Here is a 17588-nt window from a genome sequence, read left to right on the forward strand (position 1 = left end):
ACATCACGATCTCCCAACGCCGGCTCCAGGGCTCGGAACAGTTTGTTCCAAACGCTGAGAAGCGGAGTATATTTTTAGACGTATTTTTAGACGTATTTTACGCTGCAGATCTACCGCTGAAGCTGCTTTTACATGTGCCTGCTCGGAGCGGCAATACGCCGCTACGAGCAGACACACTGAAGCGATGTGCGAGTCGCCACGTTCATGTGCAGTATACTCGAACATCGCGCCAGCTCTCGGCCTAGCTCATTGAGCAGGGGGAGCGGCCGTGATGTGTGCGAGTACACTGCACTGTGCATGCGCGGCGACTCAGTGTGTCTGCACGTAGCGGATGATTGCCACTCCGAGCAGGCACATGTAAAGGCACCATACAGAGGTCCTTCAGCGGTGGATCTGCAGTGTAAAATACGCTGTAAATCCGCTCGTCTGAACATACCCTAAAGGGGTATTCCAGGAATAAAAAAACAGGCCTTTTTTCTTTCCAAGACCTCTCCCTGTTTGTCTCCAGGTTGGGTGTGGTTCTGCAGCTCAGTTCCATTGAAGTGAATGGAGCCAAGTTGTAATACCACACCCAACCTGGAGACAAGGAGGGCGCTGTCTTTGAAAAAAACCGGCCTGTTTTTTTATTCCTGGAATATCCCTTTAAATACCAATACCTATTACATTACAGTCGGGTGTACCTGCCAAAGATGAGTCTACTGGCTACTGTGTATGGGGCTGTAGATGTCAGAGTAAAAAAGGAATCAAACATATTTGGCTTAATTTGTTCCTGTATGGATATAGCCGCTAAAAGAGGTGTCATAGCTGTACGCTAAACAAAGATTTGGCGACAGCTATTGCATATCTATTGCATGTGTATGTTGGATTTCAATTGCTTGATGCTGTGTTCTAACCAGAGCTTAGCCTCAGGGTGGTCTTGCAACAGGTTATACCAGTGGTCTCCAAACTTTGGACCTCCAGATGTTGCAAAACTTCAACTCCCAGCATGCCCAGACAGCCGTTGGCTGTCTGGGCATACTGGAAGTTGTAGTTTCGCATCAGGTAGAGGTCCACAGTATGGAGACCACTGCCTTAAAGGGGTACTCCCGTGGAAAACTTTTTTTTTTTTAAATCAACTGGTGCCAGAAAGTTAAACAGATTTGTAAATCACTTCTATTAAAAAATCTTAATCCTTCCAGTACTTTTTAGGGGCTGTAAACTAAAGAGAAATCCAAAAAAGAAATGTATTTCCTCTGATGTCATGACCACATTGCTCTCTGCTGACCTCTACTGTCCATTTTAGGAACTGTCCAGAGCAGGAGAAAATCCCCATAGCAAACATATGCTGCTCTGGACAGTTCCTAAAATGGACAGCAGAGGTCAGCAGAGAGCACTGTGGTCATGACATCAGAGGAAATGCATTTCTTTTTTGGATTTCTCTTTAGTATACAGCCCCTAAAAAGTACTGGAAGGATTAAGATTTTTTAATAGAAGTGATTTACAAATCTGTTTAACTTTCTGGAACCAGTTGATTTAAAAAAAAAAAAAAGTTTGCACGGGAGTACCCCTTTAATATCCTTCCACCAATCGGAGTGGATAGGCAACAAATAAGACACATCTGCATGGAAGCGAAAATTTTCCCATTTTAATAATAGTTCCATGTATCATCCTAAAAAAAAAAAAGGACATAACAAGCTGTCAATGAATTACAGGATGACCTCGCTGGACTTTGTTTTTTTAGCCTTTGTAACCATGTGTGGCAGATTATAGATAAACAGAATTTTAGGATCCTCCATTGCTCCAGCGGCTAGTAGGGTAAAATGCTATGAAAACATTATTTAAATGTATTAAAAAACAGATTAATTAGGAGGCAACGTGTACTCAGGAAATGGCGCTCTACCCCGGGATGACTCTATGTGAAACTAGTCAAAGGTTGTAGAATGAGACTCTACGTCATCTTATCACTGAGGTTACTGGGTTCATTAATAAATGTCTAGGACAATTACATGTTATTATCTTTAGTATATTGAAATAAGTGACTCCCTCCGGGAAGAGCTAATCTCCTACAGAAAATGAAGTTACAATTCAAAGTGTGTATACAGTGCTGCTTAACCTACTACATAATAGGGGCCATAGAGGTTGCCCCTAGCTTCATCTATACAACCTATGGAAGATAAGGAAACAGTATAGCATAGATATTATGTGATGTCCCAGTACGGGATATAGTCCTGTACAGTACTTAGGCCCTGTCAGGTTGAGTCCCTCTGTGTCCTAGGGGCCCTCCTGCAGTGTCTCCCCCATAGTAATATATATAATGAATAGTGTTATGCCTTAAGGACCTTTGAGTTAGTCACATGATAATGTGTTCACATGATGTGTTTGTTACCCAGAGAGCACCAGCCAACCAGGTGACCTGCAGCTTGACCTATGGGTTTCCGGCTCAGCCCCCCCCCCCCCTTCCTTTATAAGAGGGGCAGCCATTACAATCTCTCTCTTACACCATCACTCCTGCTGAGGAACAGTAAAGACCAGACGTCTCAGAGATAGTGTGCAGCATATCTGGAGGCCTCAAGCCTACCTACAGCCACATTACAGTAAGTCAAGTCTATGTCTGCTGTCACTATCTACAACCCAGTCCAGTCTTAAGTCAAGTCCATTATAGTCTGTGTGGCTGAACTAAAGTCTATCAAAGTCACTACAAGTCCCAGCAAGCTGCGAGGTCCTTCTGTGTTACTGGTCCACTCTCTGGGATCCTGGCCTAGCTGTAAAGACTATTTCCATCTGTCTACCTCAGTAAAGCTACTGTTAACCCTAACCTGGTCTTAGACTATTATTGCCCTGCCTAACCTTGGGATAGCGGTGCTACCGTTCGGGTGGTTACCGGGAAAACCACGCCCTAGCGTCACGAACATTTAGGGGTTAATAACACCTCACCCCTGGGCTACAACATCTTCCCCTACGTCACACCATCGCACCCCGTGGCAGTTTGCCACAACTACATTTCACCAAATTAAGCACTCCGAGGGTACCTTTGGCACAGACTGTGTTTACTACCTGGAAACTATTGGCACAGACTAAGTACATGACAGCCCACTGACAGATTGTGTTCTATCCCTGGAAACCTATGTACTCAGACGGTGCCCAGTACTTGGTAAGCCATCGGCACAGGTTAGGTCCATTACTTGGTAAACTACTGGCACACAGAGCACTTAGTACCTAATAACACACCTTAGGGGAGATTTATCAAAACCTGTCTAGAGGAATCTGCCCATAGCAACCAATCAGATCGCTTCTTTCATTTCTCAGAGACCTTTTTCAGAAATGAAAGCAGCGATCTGATTGGTTGCTATGGGCAACTCAGCAACTTTTCCTCTGGACAGGTTTTGATAAATCTCCCCCATTGTGCTCAATACCTGGTCAGGTTCAGCTCCAAATATTCTTGAAAGTGAAAATAAACATGACTTAAAGAGGATCTGTCCTCAATGTCACCCGCACTATCATTTTGGTACAGGATTGTAGTGCGGGTGACATTGATGATAATGATACTTACTTCCCCCTGATCCATGGCCCCCTTTGTCTGTTACCTTCTTTAAAGGAGATATCCAGTGGTGAAAAACTTATCCCCTATCCTAAGGATAGGGGATAAGTTTCAGATCACAGAGGGTCCGACCGCTGGGGCCCCCCGCAATCTCCTGTACGGGGCCCCTGACAGCCCGTGGGAAGAGGGCGTGTTGTCCACATCACGAAGCGGCAGCTGACACGCCCCCTCAATACAACTCTATGGCAGAGCCGGAGCGCTGCCTTCTGCAATCTCTGGCTCTGCCATAGAGTTGTATTGAGGGGGCGTGATGGCTGCTGCTTCGTGCTGTGGACAACACACACTATCTGGCCTGCAAGCCTGGTCCCCTCGCGATCTGAAACTTATCCCCTATGCTTAGGATAGGGGATAAGTTTTCCAGCAGGAGCTTGAAAAGCAGCAGCACTGACATCAGCATGCTCCTGCCATGCACCAAGCCTACTGCCAGATTAAGGGTAGGGTCACGCGTAACGGATCTGCAGCACATTTTACAGCCGGAGGCACGCTATAGGATCGGGTCACCGGCGGATCCGCAGTGCAAAATACGCTGTGGATCCGTTACTTGTGACCCTGCTCTAAAGAAGAAAGAGACCACGGATCGGTAATGGGACCACGGATCGGGGATAGGTAAGTATCGTTATCATCAGTGTCACCCACACTACCTGCCTGTACCATCAGGTTATTGCGGGTGACATTAATGACAGATTCCTTTTAACCCCTTAAGGACACATGACGTTCTCATACGTCTCCATTTCCGAGTCCTTAAGGACACATGACGTATGAGAACGTCATGTGTTTTACCGGCCCCCCGCAACCATCTGGAGCGGAGCCGGTCCCCGATGCCTGCTGAAATCGTTCAGCAGGCATCGGGGCATATCGCCCAGGGGGGTCATTATGACCCCCCATGTCGGCGATGGCCGCAGATCGCTGGACAATTCAGTCCAGCGATCTGCGGCGGATTCCGGGTCAATCGGGTCTCCAGTGACCCGATGACCCGGAATTACTGGCTGATCGGGGCCGTCAGAGACGGCCCCGATCAGCCAGAGCCAGCAGGGGTGAGGTGGCACTGGTGCCACCTCACGATCGCCCTGATTCGTCGGCCGGATTACCGGCCGACCAATCAGGGCGCCTGCTGCGGGTGTCACTCCCGCAACCCGCTCCGCCCCTCTTCCGGAGGACGTGAGCGGGTGCGGGACGTGCACCCCGGGTGCTGGGGACCCCGATCCCCGGCGCCCCTGTTGGGATCGGGGCCCCAGGAGCGACGGCCGCGGCGGAGACGACGAGGGACTGACCTGTGCGGCGAGGATCGTTGGAGGTGAGTGACAGCCTCCTGCTGTTGCTTAGCAACAGCTCCCAGCATGCAAAAAGGGCATGCTGGGAGCTGTAGTTATGCAACAGCAGGAGGCAGACCACCACAACTCCCAGCATGCCCTTATGGGCATGCTGGGACTTGTAGTTTTGCAACAGCTGGAGACACATTCTTTCTATGGAAAAGTGTACCTTCAGCTGTTGTGTAACTACAACTCCCAGCTTGCACAATCAGCTAAAGTGCATGCTGGGAGTTGTAGTGGTGCATCTGGTGGTTGCATAACTACAACTCCCAGCATGCCCGTTGGCTGTCGGTGACTGCTGAGAGTTGTAGTTTTGCAACAGCTGAAGGCACACTGAGTTAAGTAGTAAACCAGTGTATCTCCAGCTGTTGCATAACTACAATCCCCAGCATCCCCAGCCAAAGTAGTATGCCTCCAGCTGTTGCATAACTACAACACCCAGCATGCCCTTCCGCTGTCCGTACATGCTGGGGGTTGTAGCTTTTGCAACAGCTGAAGGCACACTGGTTGCAAAACACTGAGTTTGTTACCAAACTCGGTGTTTCACAACCAGTGTGCCTCCAGCTGTTGCAAAACTACAACTCCCAGCATGCACTGATAGACCGTACATGCTGGGAGTTGTAGTTTTGCAACAGCTGGATGTTCCCCCCCCCAATGTGAACGTACAGGGTACACTCACATGGGCGGAGGATTACAGTTAGTATCCGGCTGCAAGTTTGAGGTGCGGCAAAATTTCTGCCGCAGCTCATACTGCCAGCGAGAAACTACTGTGAACCCCCCGCCCGTGTGACTGTACCCTAAAAACACTACACTACACTACCACAAAATAAAATAAAAAGTAAAAAACACTACATATACACATACCCCTACACAGCCCCCCTCCCCAATAAAAATAAAAAACGTCTGGTACGCCACTGTTTCCAGAACGGAGCCTCCAGCGGTTGCAAAACTACAACTCCCAGCATGCACTGATAGACTGTACATGCTGGGAGTTGTAGTTTTGCAACAGCTGGATGTTCCCCCCCCCCCCCCCAATGTGAACGTACAGGGTACACTCACATGGGCGGAGGATTACAGTAAGTATCCGGCTGCAAGTTTGAGCTGCGTCAAATTTTCTGCCGTAGCTCAAACTGCCAGCGAGAAACTACTGTGAACCCCCGCCCGTGCGACTGTACCCTAAAAACACTACACTACACTAACACAAAATAAAATAAAAAGTAAAAAACACTACACATACCCCTATACAACCCCCCTCCCCAATAAAAATGAAAAACGTCTGGTACGCCACTGTTTCCAAAACAGAGCCTCCAGCTGTTGCAAAACAACTACTCCCAGTATTGCCAGATAGCCGTTGACTGTCCAGGCATGCTGGGAGTTTTACAACAGCTGGAGGCCCCCTGTTTGGGAATCACTGGCGTAGAATACCCCTATGTCCACCCCTATGCAAGTCCCTAATTTAGGCCTCAAATGCGCATGGCGCTCTCACTTTGGAGCCCTGTCGTATTTCAAGGCAACAGTTTAGGGCCACATATGGGGTATCGCCGTACTCGGGAGAAATTGGGCTTCAAATTTTGGGGGGTATTTTCTGCTATTACCCTTTTAAAAAATTTAAAATTTTTGGGAAAACAAGCATTTTAGGTAAAAAAAATATATATTTTTTTACATATGCAAAAGTCGTGAAACACCTGTAGGGTATTAAGGTTCAAATTACCCCTTGTTACGTTCCCCGAGGGGTCTAGTTTCCAAAATGGTATGCCATGTGTTTTTTTTTTGCTGTCCTGGCACCATAGGGGCTTCCTAAATGCGGCATGCCCCCAGAGCAAAATTCGCTTTCAAAAAGCCAAATGTGACTCCTTCTCTTCTGAGACCTGTAGTGCGCCAGCAGAGCACTTTTCACACCCATATGGGGTGTTTTCTGAATCGGGAGAAATTGGGCTTCAAATTTTGGGGGGTATTTTCTGCTATTACCCTTTTTAAAATTGTAAAAATTTTGGGAAACCAAGCATTTTAGGTAAAAAAAATATATATTTTTTTACATATGCAAAAGTCGTGAAACACCTGTAGGGTATTAAGGTTCACATTACCCCTTGTTACGTTCCCCGAGGGGTCTAGTTTCCAAAATGGTATGCCATGTGTTTTTTTTTTGCTGTTCTGGCACCATAGGGGCTTCCTAAATGCGGCATGCCCCCAGAGCAAAATTTGCTTTCAAAAAGCCAAATGTTACTCCTTCTCTTCTGAGACCTGTAGTGCGCCAGCAGAGCACTTTTCATCCCCATATGGGGTGTTTTCTGAATCGGGAGAAATTGGGCTTCAAATTTTGGGGGGTATTTTCCGCTATTACCCTTTTTAAAAATGTAAACATTTTGGGAAAACAAGCATTTTAGGTAAAAAATAATTTTTTTTTTTTACATATGCAAAAGTCGTGAAACACCTGTAGGGCATTAAGGTTCACGTTACCCCTTGTTACGTTCCCCGAGGGGTCTAGTTTCCAAAATGGTATGCCATGTGTTTTTTTTTTGCTGTTCTGGCACCATAGGGGCTTCCTAAATGCGGCATGCCCCCAGAGCAAAATTTGCTTTCAAAAAGCCAAATGTGACTCCTTCTCTTCTGAGACCTGTAGTGCGCCAGCAGAGCACTTTTCACCCCCATATGGGGTGTTTTCTGTATCGGGAGAAATTGGGCTTCAAATTTTGGGGGGTATTTTCTGCTATTACCCTTTTTAAAAATGTAAAATTTTTGGGAAACCAAGCATTTTAGGTAAAAAAAATATATATTTTTTTTACATATGCAAAAGTCGTGAATCACCTGTAGGGTATTAAGGTTCACTTTACCCCTTGTTACGTTCCCTGAGGGGTCTAGTTTCCAAAATGGTATGCCATGTGTTTTTTTTTTTGCTGTCCTGGCACCATAGGGGCTTCCTAAATGCGGCATGCCCCCCAAAAACCATTTGTCGCTCCTTCCCTTCTGAGCCCTCTACTGCGCCCGCCGAACAATTAACATAGACATATGAGGTATGTGCTTACTCGAGAGAAATTGGGTTTCAAATACAAGTAAAAATTTTTTCCTTTTTATCCCTTGCAAAAATTCAAAAATTGGGTCTACAAGAACATGCGAGTGTAAAAAATGAAGATTTTGAATTTTCTCCTTCACTTTGCTGCTATTCCTGTGAAACACCTAAAGGGTTAATACACTTACTGAATGTTTTTTTGAATACTTTAGGGGGTGTAGTTTTCATAATGGGGTGTTTTATGGGGTATTTCTAATATGAAGACCCTTCAAATCCACTTCAAAACTGAACTGGTCCCTGAAAAATAGTGAGTTTGAAAATTTTGTGAAAAATTTCAAAATTGCTACTGAACTTTGAAGCCCTATGGTGTCTTCCAAAAGTAAAAACTCATAAATTTTATGATGCAAACATAAAGTAGACATATTGTATATGTGAACCCAAAAAAAATATATTTTGAATATCCATTTTCCTTACAAGCAGAGAGCTTCAAAGTTAGAAAAATGCAAAATTTTCATTTTTTTCATCAAATTTTGGGATTTTTCACCAAGAAAGGATGCAAGTTACCATAAAATTTTACCACTAAGTTAAAGTAGAATATGTCACGAAAAAACAATCTCGGAATCAGAATGATAACTAAAAGCATTCCAGAGTTATTAATGTTTAAAGTGACAGTGGTCAGAATTGCAAAAAACGCTCCGGTCCTTAAGGTATAAAATGGCCTGGTCCTTAAGGGGTTAACCACTTGTTAAAGGGGTACTCTGGTGAAAACCTTTTTTCTTTTAAATCAACTGGTGGCAGAAAGTTAAACATATTTGTAAATTACTTCTATTAAAAAATCTTAATCCTTCCTGTACTTATTAGCTGCTGAATACTACAGAGGAAATTCTTTTCTTTTTGGAATGCTCTCTGATGACATCACAAGCACAGTTCTCTCTGCTGACGTTATTATGATAATAATAATAATAACACTTTATTTATTGTTGTCCTCAGTGGGATTTGAACCCAAGTCCCCAGCACTGCAAAGCAGCAGTGCTAACCACTAAGCCACCATGCTGCCCTTAGCATACATCTGCTATGCACGGTTACTAAAATGGACAGAGATGTCAGCAGAGAGCACTGTGCTCGTGATGTCATCAGTGTTCCAAAAAGAAAGGAATTACCTTGGTAGCATTCAGCAGCTAATAAGTACTGGAAGGATTAAGATTTTTTAATAGAAGTAATTTACAAATATGTTTAACTTTCTGCCACCAGTTGATTTAAAAGAAGAAAGGTTTTCACCGGAGTACCCCTTTAATTTAAGATAAACTAATAGCTTTAAGAAACATATGGCCGTCATTTATTCTATAGGAAGTATACAGTTTCTTTATAATGCAGAGAGGATATGGAAATGTATTAGACTCCTTATACTGACATCTTATGTACTCTGAGGACTACTGCTACTTTTATATTTAAAGAAACTCTTTAATGGCTGTCATCCACCTAGGCCAGTGATCTCCATCAGCTGGAAAAAATTGGGCAACTTCTAGAATGCTCTGGAAATTGCAGACAAATGTAAGTAAGGATGGTCGTCCTGCTACGGGCAAGAAAAATGCGGTCATGTAGGTACTGTGGTGTGCATGCTGGCAGGGGACAGTGATGCTATGCAGTAGCGTTGCCGGGGAAGTGCGGGTCGCATCGGGTGACACCGGCAAATGAGGTGACACCACCAATAAGAAGCTATCCCACCATGGTGTCACCCCATTCATCCTTTACTGCCCCCATACAGCAGTGTTTCCTAAGCAGTCGGCATCCAGTTGTTGGAAACCCCAGTTCCCAGCATGCCCAGAAATCCAAAAGCTGTCTGGACATGCTGGGAGTTGTAGTTATGGCCAGGTCAAGATCAGGGGGCTCTAGAGGTCTGTCAGGTTATCCCACACTCTGTTGGCTGGAAGAGTGAGGAAAGGGCAGCCTAGAGGATGGTGGTTTGGATTTTCCCTGGTCATACCCTGATGTGGTGTTGGGTGGATGGAAGATGGGTTTGCACTGATGAGAAGGTACAGAGTAAGATCGGATACACAATAGTAGATGGTCAAACTTAGTTTTATTAATCAAAACAAAGACGAGGTAAAAGTCTTGAAAATAAACAGTTATGTTACTTTATCCATGAATGACTGGAGCAGTGGAGCACCATGGAGGTAATACTGGGGGCCCACTCTGTCTCTATGCTGAAGCCTTAGAAGTGTCAATATACCCTACCCCGAAAATAAGCCCTAGCTGGGATGCAATATAAGCCCTACCCCGAAAATAAGACCTGGGCCAGTGGTCTTCAACCTGCGGACCTCCAGATGTTGCAAAACTACAACTCCCAGCATGCCCGGACAGCCAACGGCTGTCCGGGCATGCTGGGAGTTGTAGTTTTGCAACATCTGGAGGTCCGCAGGTTGAAGACCACTGACCTAGGCAATGCCTGGGCTGCAAATATTAAAAAACGAACTTTAACTTACCTTCGTCCTCCGTTCCCCGTTGCTAAGGAACCGGCCTCACTGTTCTCCACTGCTCTTGCTACTTCCTGGTGTTGTGATGTCTCAGAGCCTTCAGCCTATCACCGGCCGCAGCGATGACCCGCCTCTGCCGATGATAGGCTGAGCGCATTGTCATGTAAGGAGTCGGCCGGCTTCTTACATGACAGTGGGCTCAGCCTATCATCGGCCGAGGCGGGACATCACTGCGGCCGGTGATCGGCTGAAGGCTCTGTGACGTTCCCATCCCCAGGACCGCGGCAAGAACAGGGGAGGGACCATGAGGCCGGTTCCTTAGCAACGCAGGAACGGAGGGCGAAGGTAAGTTAAAGTTTTTTTTTTTTTTAAATATTTGCAGCCCGGGCACAGGAATACAAAGTACAGCGCAGCGGCTGATAATTATTTGGCAGGGGGGAGAGAAGCAGCGCTCGCGGGTGACATACGATTAGTCCCCCGATGTGGGGTGCAGCACTGGGCTGATAAACCGGCAGGGGGGGATGTTGGGGGGCAGAGCTGCGCCCATCACATGATAATGATGGGGCGGAGTAAATACCATTAAATGTTGTTCAATGTACATACAGTACCGTAAATAAATAAGCCCTACCCTGAAAATAAGCCCTAGTGTGTTTTTGGTGACTAATATTAATATAAGACCCGGTCTTATTTTCGGAGAAACACGGTAGGAATAGTCCAATGTTTCTCTCTGGCTGGCTCCCAGCAGGGTCCGCATATATGTTTCTTCTTTCCTTCTCCGGTCTACAATGCCCTTTCCGAGATGTAATACCCAGCAGCCTCTATCGGCTGGAAAGGGCCACCACTAATAGCCCATGGCAGGCTGTAGCAATAGAATGCCGATATGATACTACTGGTATTACATTGGTCTGTAGTATCGAATGATTGCTCAAATAAGTCCCTAGCGGGACAAAAACAGAAAAAGTTTTTAAAAAAGGGGTAATTTTTTTTATAGATATTTATCCCCCCCCCCCCCAAATAATAAAAATTTGAATCCCAAATAAATGCAAATATTTAATATTGGAATTGTCTGAATTACTAAATATAACAATACTGATCCTGCACGGTAATGCCAAATTGGTATCACTAAAAACTACAGATCATGCAAAATGATTCCTAACACATCCACATAGGCAGAAAACTATTCCCTAAAATTCCCTAAAAATTAAACCTAGTTGGTGAAGTTTATTTTTTTATTTTCACCTCACAAATCCATTTTTTTTTATTTTGTTTTATTGCTTGTTTATTTTATTTTTTACCTGAACAAAACACCACAAAAAACCCGCCCCCTTCAGATGCAGTTTTTGTGGCATTTTTTTTTCCAAAAATGTGTGTATTAGTGTTGACGTTTTTTTCTTTGGGATTTTATCCCCTGCATTTTTCTTTTACAAGTCATATGATTCTTTCATCATGTGACCTAAATGAATTTGGGGGAAAATATAACCCCAGAAAAAATGGCAATATTAAATGCACATTGCGTTTTTTTCATATGCCGACATCACACAGTTCCTCCATATGGACATGATGACATCACACAGTTCCTCCATATAGACATGATGACATCACACAGTTCCTCCATATGGACATGATGACATCACACAGTTCCTCCATATGGACATGATGACATCACACAGTTCCTCCATATGGACATGATGACATCACACAGTTCTTCCATATAGACATGATGACATCACACAGTTTCTCCATATATACATGATGACATCACACAGTTCCTCCATATAGACATGATGACATCACACAGTTCCTCCATATGGACATGATGACATCACACAGTTCCTCCATATGGACATGATGACATCACACAGTTCTTCCATATAGACATGATGACATCACACAGTTTCTCCATATATACATGATGACATCACACAGTTCCTCTATATGGACATGATGACATCACACAGTTCCTCCATATAGACATGATGACATCACACAGTTCCTCCATATAAACATGATGACATCACCCAGTTCCTCCATATGGACATGATGACATCACACAGTTCATCCATATGGACATGATGACATCACACAGTTCCTCCATATAGACATGATGACATCACACAGTTCCTCCATATAGACATGATGACATCACACAGTTCCTCTATATAGACATGATGACATCACACAGTTCCTCTATATAGACATGATGACATCACACAGTTTCTCCATATATACATGATGACATCACACAGTTCCTCTATATGGACATGATGACATCACACAGTTCCTCTATATGGACATGATGACATCACACAGTTCCTCCATATGGACATGATGACATCACACAGTTCTTCCATATAGACATGATGACATCACACAGTTTCTCCATATATACATGACGACATCACACAGTTCCTCTATATGGACATGATGACATCACACAGTTCCTCTATATGGACATGATGACATCACACAGTTCCTCCATATAGACATGATGACATCACCCAGTTCCTCCATATGGACATGATGACATCACACAGTTCCTCCATATAGATATGATGACATCACCCAGTTCCTCCATATGGACATGATGACATCACACAGTTCCTCCATATAGATATGATGACATCACACAGTTACAGGAGTAGCCCCAGATGTGGTCTTAGGCTGCTGTAGCCCATCTGCTTCAAGAGTGCATGTGTAGTGTATTCAGAGATGGTATTCTGCATACCTTGGTTGTAACCAGTGGTTATTTGAGTTAGTCACCTTTCTCGAACCAGTCTACCCATTCTCCTCTGACATCAACAAGGCCTTTCTGTCCACATAACTGCTGCTCACTGGATATTTTCTCTTTTTTTGGACTATTATCTGTAAAACCTAGAGATGGATGTGCATGGCTTGAACTTCAGCAAGTTGTCTTGACCACGTCTACGTGTCTAAATGCTTAGAGTTGAGGCCATGTGATTGGTTGATTAGCTACTTGTGTCAACAAGCGATTGAAAAGGTGTAATACAGAGGCCAGTGAGTGAGAATAAACCCCAAATTTTATATTTTATACTTTGCTTATTAATAATAATAATAATAATAATAATAATAAATGCATTGAATACATATAAATAACATCATATATATATATATATATATATATATATATATATATATATATATATATATATATATATACACATTGGAAGGGAGAATGCTGACGGGTAGAGATGAGCGAACTTACAGTAAATTCGATTCGTCACGAACTTCTCCGCTCGGCAGTTGATGACTTTTCCTGCGTAAATTAGTTCAGCCTTCAGGTGCTCCGGTGGGCTGGAAAAGGTGGATACAGTCCTAGGAAAGAGTCTCCTAGGACTGTATCCACCTTTTCCAGCCCACCGGAGCACCGGAAAGCTGAACTAATTTATGCAGGATAAGTCATCAACTGCCGAGCCGAGAAGTTCGTGACGAATCGAATTTACTGTAAGTTCGCTCATCACTACTGACGGGTGTTCTTTAAATGAAAAGATTATTATTATTGTGTGTTTCTAAAAGTGAATGGTTACGAAATGGCTTCTTATGTTACGGCTGAAACTCCTATAGATCGCGTTTCTTTTCATGTTTGTTTTGGCTCAATTAACTTCCTACAAGAATCTGCCCACATCCTGGTAACCAAGGTAATTCTCTACATTTCCCCCCCCAAAAAAGCCCTTGTCATCCTAACAGGGAACTCACCTAAAACCAAGAGTCTGATATTTGCAGTAGGGGGCGCTCCTGAGTCATCAGCACAAGCATCCGTTAAGCCAGTGTTTCCCAACCAGTGTGCTTCCAGCTGTTGCAAAACTGCAACTCCCAGCATGCCCGGACTCTTAGTAAATCGGGGCCATTCACTTGATGCACCGACATTAGGACCACTCAGAAATGCGCCGTCACATTGATGGCAATGCATTGCCGAGCGGAATCTGCGTGGACATTGTACAGGTTTGATGTTTCTGCAGATGATCGGAATCGGGATTTCCGCTGCGTGCAAAGTGCTGCAGAATCCCATTGAAATCAATGGAGCGGGATTTCCGAGCGGAATATTACCCCGGAATTCTGCATGTAAATTTTGCCATGTGACCATGGCCTAAGAGTATAATACTACCTATATAGCAGCTTCCTTGAAGTTTTAGGATGGTTTATCCCAGTGTTTCCCAACCAGGGGGCCTCCAGCTGTTGCAAAACTAAAACTCCCAGCATGCCCGGACAGCCAAAGGCTGTCCGGGCATGCTGGGAGTTTTAGTTTTGCAACAGCTGGAGGCACCCTGGTTGGGAAACACTGGTTTATCCATAAAAAAAAAAAAAGTATTTTCAAAAGGTAACAACTTTTCCTTATCTAATATCTGACCTACATGATTTCTACTAAACTTACACCAAGCGCTAATCTTTAAATCAGGAAAATGAACTTGCAAGACCTGTAATGGGATGAACAGATAATCAATAACCCACACGTTTATGCCACACCCGTAAACCGGTACCGATTATTATAGGAATATCCCCCTGCATCTGGGCGTCAGGTGGAGATAACCAAAGGCGGGACATAAAGGTGTCACCTTGGGCAGAGTCCATAGAGACCCATTGTGGAGTCTCTAAACCACCACGAGCAGCATTGATCCATATTGATCACCTGATAATGAGCAGGTATACACGAGTGGCCCAATCTGCTTTTATCTTAAAGGGGTACTCCAGTGGGAAACAATTTTTTTTTTTTTTAATTAACTGGTGCCATAAGTTAAACAGATTTGTGTGGTGGCCCAGTACGGGAGGTGTCCTGTCAGGTAGCCTCCTTTAGTGTCCCCAAGGCCCTCTGCACTTGTTTCCCCATTGTAACTATGTTTTACCATGTAAAGTGTTATAAAATGTAATGTTGCTTTAAGAGTTATACCATGTGATATGTCATGTGATTGTTACCCAGGAGGTATCAGTGACCAGGTGATCCCAAGAGTGACCTATGGGCTCCCTGCTAGTCTCCCCCATATAAGCCCTGGGTGGAGCTTCTCTCTCTCTCTTTGAGCTCTGCTCTTCTGCTGAGGTCCAGTGCAGTCTTGTCTAGTGTGTGTGTCCAGAGTGTTGGAGACCTCAAAGTCCTGTCCTGCAGCCACCATCAAGACAAGTAAGATAAGGTCACAGCTTTATGAGTCAAGTCAAGTCAGTCCCTGTCATCTGTCAAGTCAGCGTGGTCTGCATTCAATTGTCCAGTCCTACTACAAGTCCCAGCAAGCCCCTACGGTCTCTGCATCACTGGTCACCTCTGTGGGCCCTGGCTGAACTGTATAGACTTTACCAACTGTCTACCCTCAGTAAAGATGCCGTTGTCCGTAACTTGGCGTCAGAGTCATTATTGCCCCCGTGCCTCGCCCAGGATCCAGCTGTATACCTTTGGGTGGTTTTAGGCTAAACCACGCCCTGGCATCACAAATACAATGCCATCTGCCCCTAGGATAACAACATCTGCCCTGCACACCACACCCCGCCACCACATTTGTAAATTACTTCTACATAAAAATCTTAATCCTTCCAGTACTTAACTGCTGTATGCTCCACAGGAAGTTCTTTTCTTTTTGAATTTCCTTTCTGTCTGACCACAGTGCTCTCTGCTGACACCTCAGTCCACTTCAGACTGTATGGACAAACCTTCTAACCAGATCTTAAATCTAATAATTCTCCCACTCTGAAATAAAACACTGACACTCATGAACCTTTTAACCCCTTAAGGACACATGACGTACTGGAACGTCATGTGTCCACTCCCGATCTATAACGCGGGGCCACGGCGTGGCCCCGCGTCATAGCGGGTCGGGCCCGGCCTCTAACAACGGCCGGGACCCGTGGCTAATAGCGCGCGGCATTGATCGCTGTGCCGCGCGCTATTAACCCTTTAGACGCGGCGTTCAAAGTTGAACGCCGCGTCTAAAGTGAGACCGAAAGCATGCCGGCTAGCTCAGTGGGCTGTTCGGGATAGCCGCGGTGAAATCGCGGCATCCCGAACAGCTGACAGGACAGCGGGAGGGCCCCTACCTGCCTCCTCGCTGTCCGATCGCCGAATGACAGCTTAGTGCCTGAGATCCAGGCATGAGCAGTCATGCGGCAGAATCATCGATCACTGGTTTCTTATGAGAAACCAGTGATCAATGTAAAAGATCAGTGTGTGCAGTGTTATAGGTCCCTATGGGACCTATAACACTGCAAAAAAAAAGTGCAAAAAAAAGTGAATAAACATCATTTAACCCCTTCCCTATTAAAAGTTTGAATCACCCCCCTTTTCCCATAAAAGAAAAAACACAGTGTAAATAAAAATAAAAATAAACATAAATGGTATCGCCGCGTGCGGAAATGTCCGAATTATAAAAATATATCGTTAATTAAACCGCACGGTCAATGGCGTGCGCGCAAAAAAATTCCAAAGTCCAAAATAGTGCATTTTTGGTCACTTTTTATATCATGAAAAAATGAATAAAAAGCGATCAATAAGTCCTATCAATGCAAAAATGGTACCGTTAAAAACTTCAGATCACGGCGCAAAAAATGAGCCCTCATACCGCCCCATACACGAAAAAATAAAAAAGTTATAGGGGTCAGAAGATGACAATTTTAAACGTATTAATTTTCCTGCATGTAGTTATGATTTTTTCCAGAAGTCCGACAAAATCAAACCTATATAAGTAGGGTATCATTTTAATCGTATGGACCTACAGAATACATATCAGGTGTCATTTTTACTGAAAAATGTACTACGTAGAAACGGAAGCCCCCAAAAGTTACAAAACAGCGTTTTTTTTTAAATTTTGTCGCACAATGATTTTTTTTCCCGCTTCACCATAGATTTTTGGGCAAAATGACTGACGTCATTACAAAGTAGAATTGGTGGCGCAAAAAATAAGCCATCATATGGATTTTTAGGTGTAAATTTGAAAGAGTTATGATTTTTTAAAGGCAAGGAGCAAAAAACGAAAATGCAAAAACGGAAAAACCTCCGGTCCTTAAGGGGTTAAGTGGGCTGGGTGGTGGTCACAGCTCATTTATTTAAATATATGTAACTCTGTTAAATAAATATAACACTGCATAGCAGTAACCATGAAATACACAACTTTATTGCCGAAGTACTGCTTCAGCCGCAGCAGTATGCCCCACTGTCTCCACAGCGTGCATGTCCTGCCTTCGGCACCTTAAAACTCCCCAAAATAATCTTCCTTTACGCCAGC

Source organism: Hyla sarda, chromosome 10 (assembly GCF_029499605.1).
Source record: "Hyla sarda isolate aHylSar1 chromosome 10, aHylSar1.hap1, whole genome shotgun sequence".
NCBI classification, from domain to species: Eukaryota; Metazoa; Chordata; class Amphibia; order Anura; family Hylidae; genus Hyla; species Hyla sarda.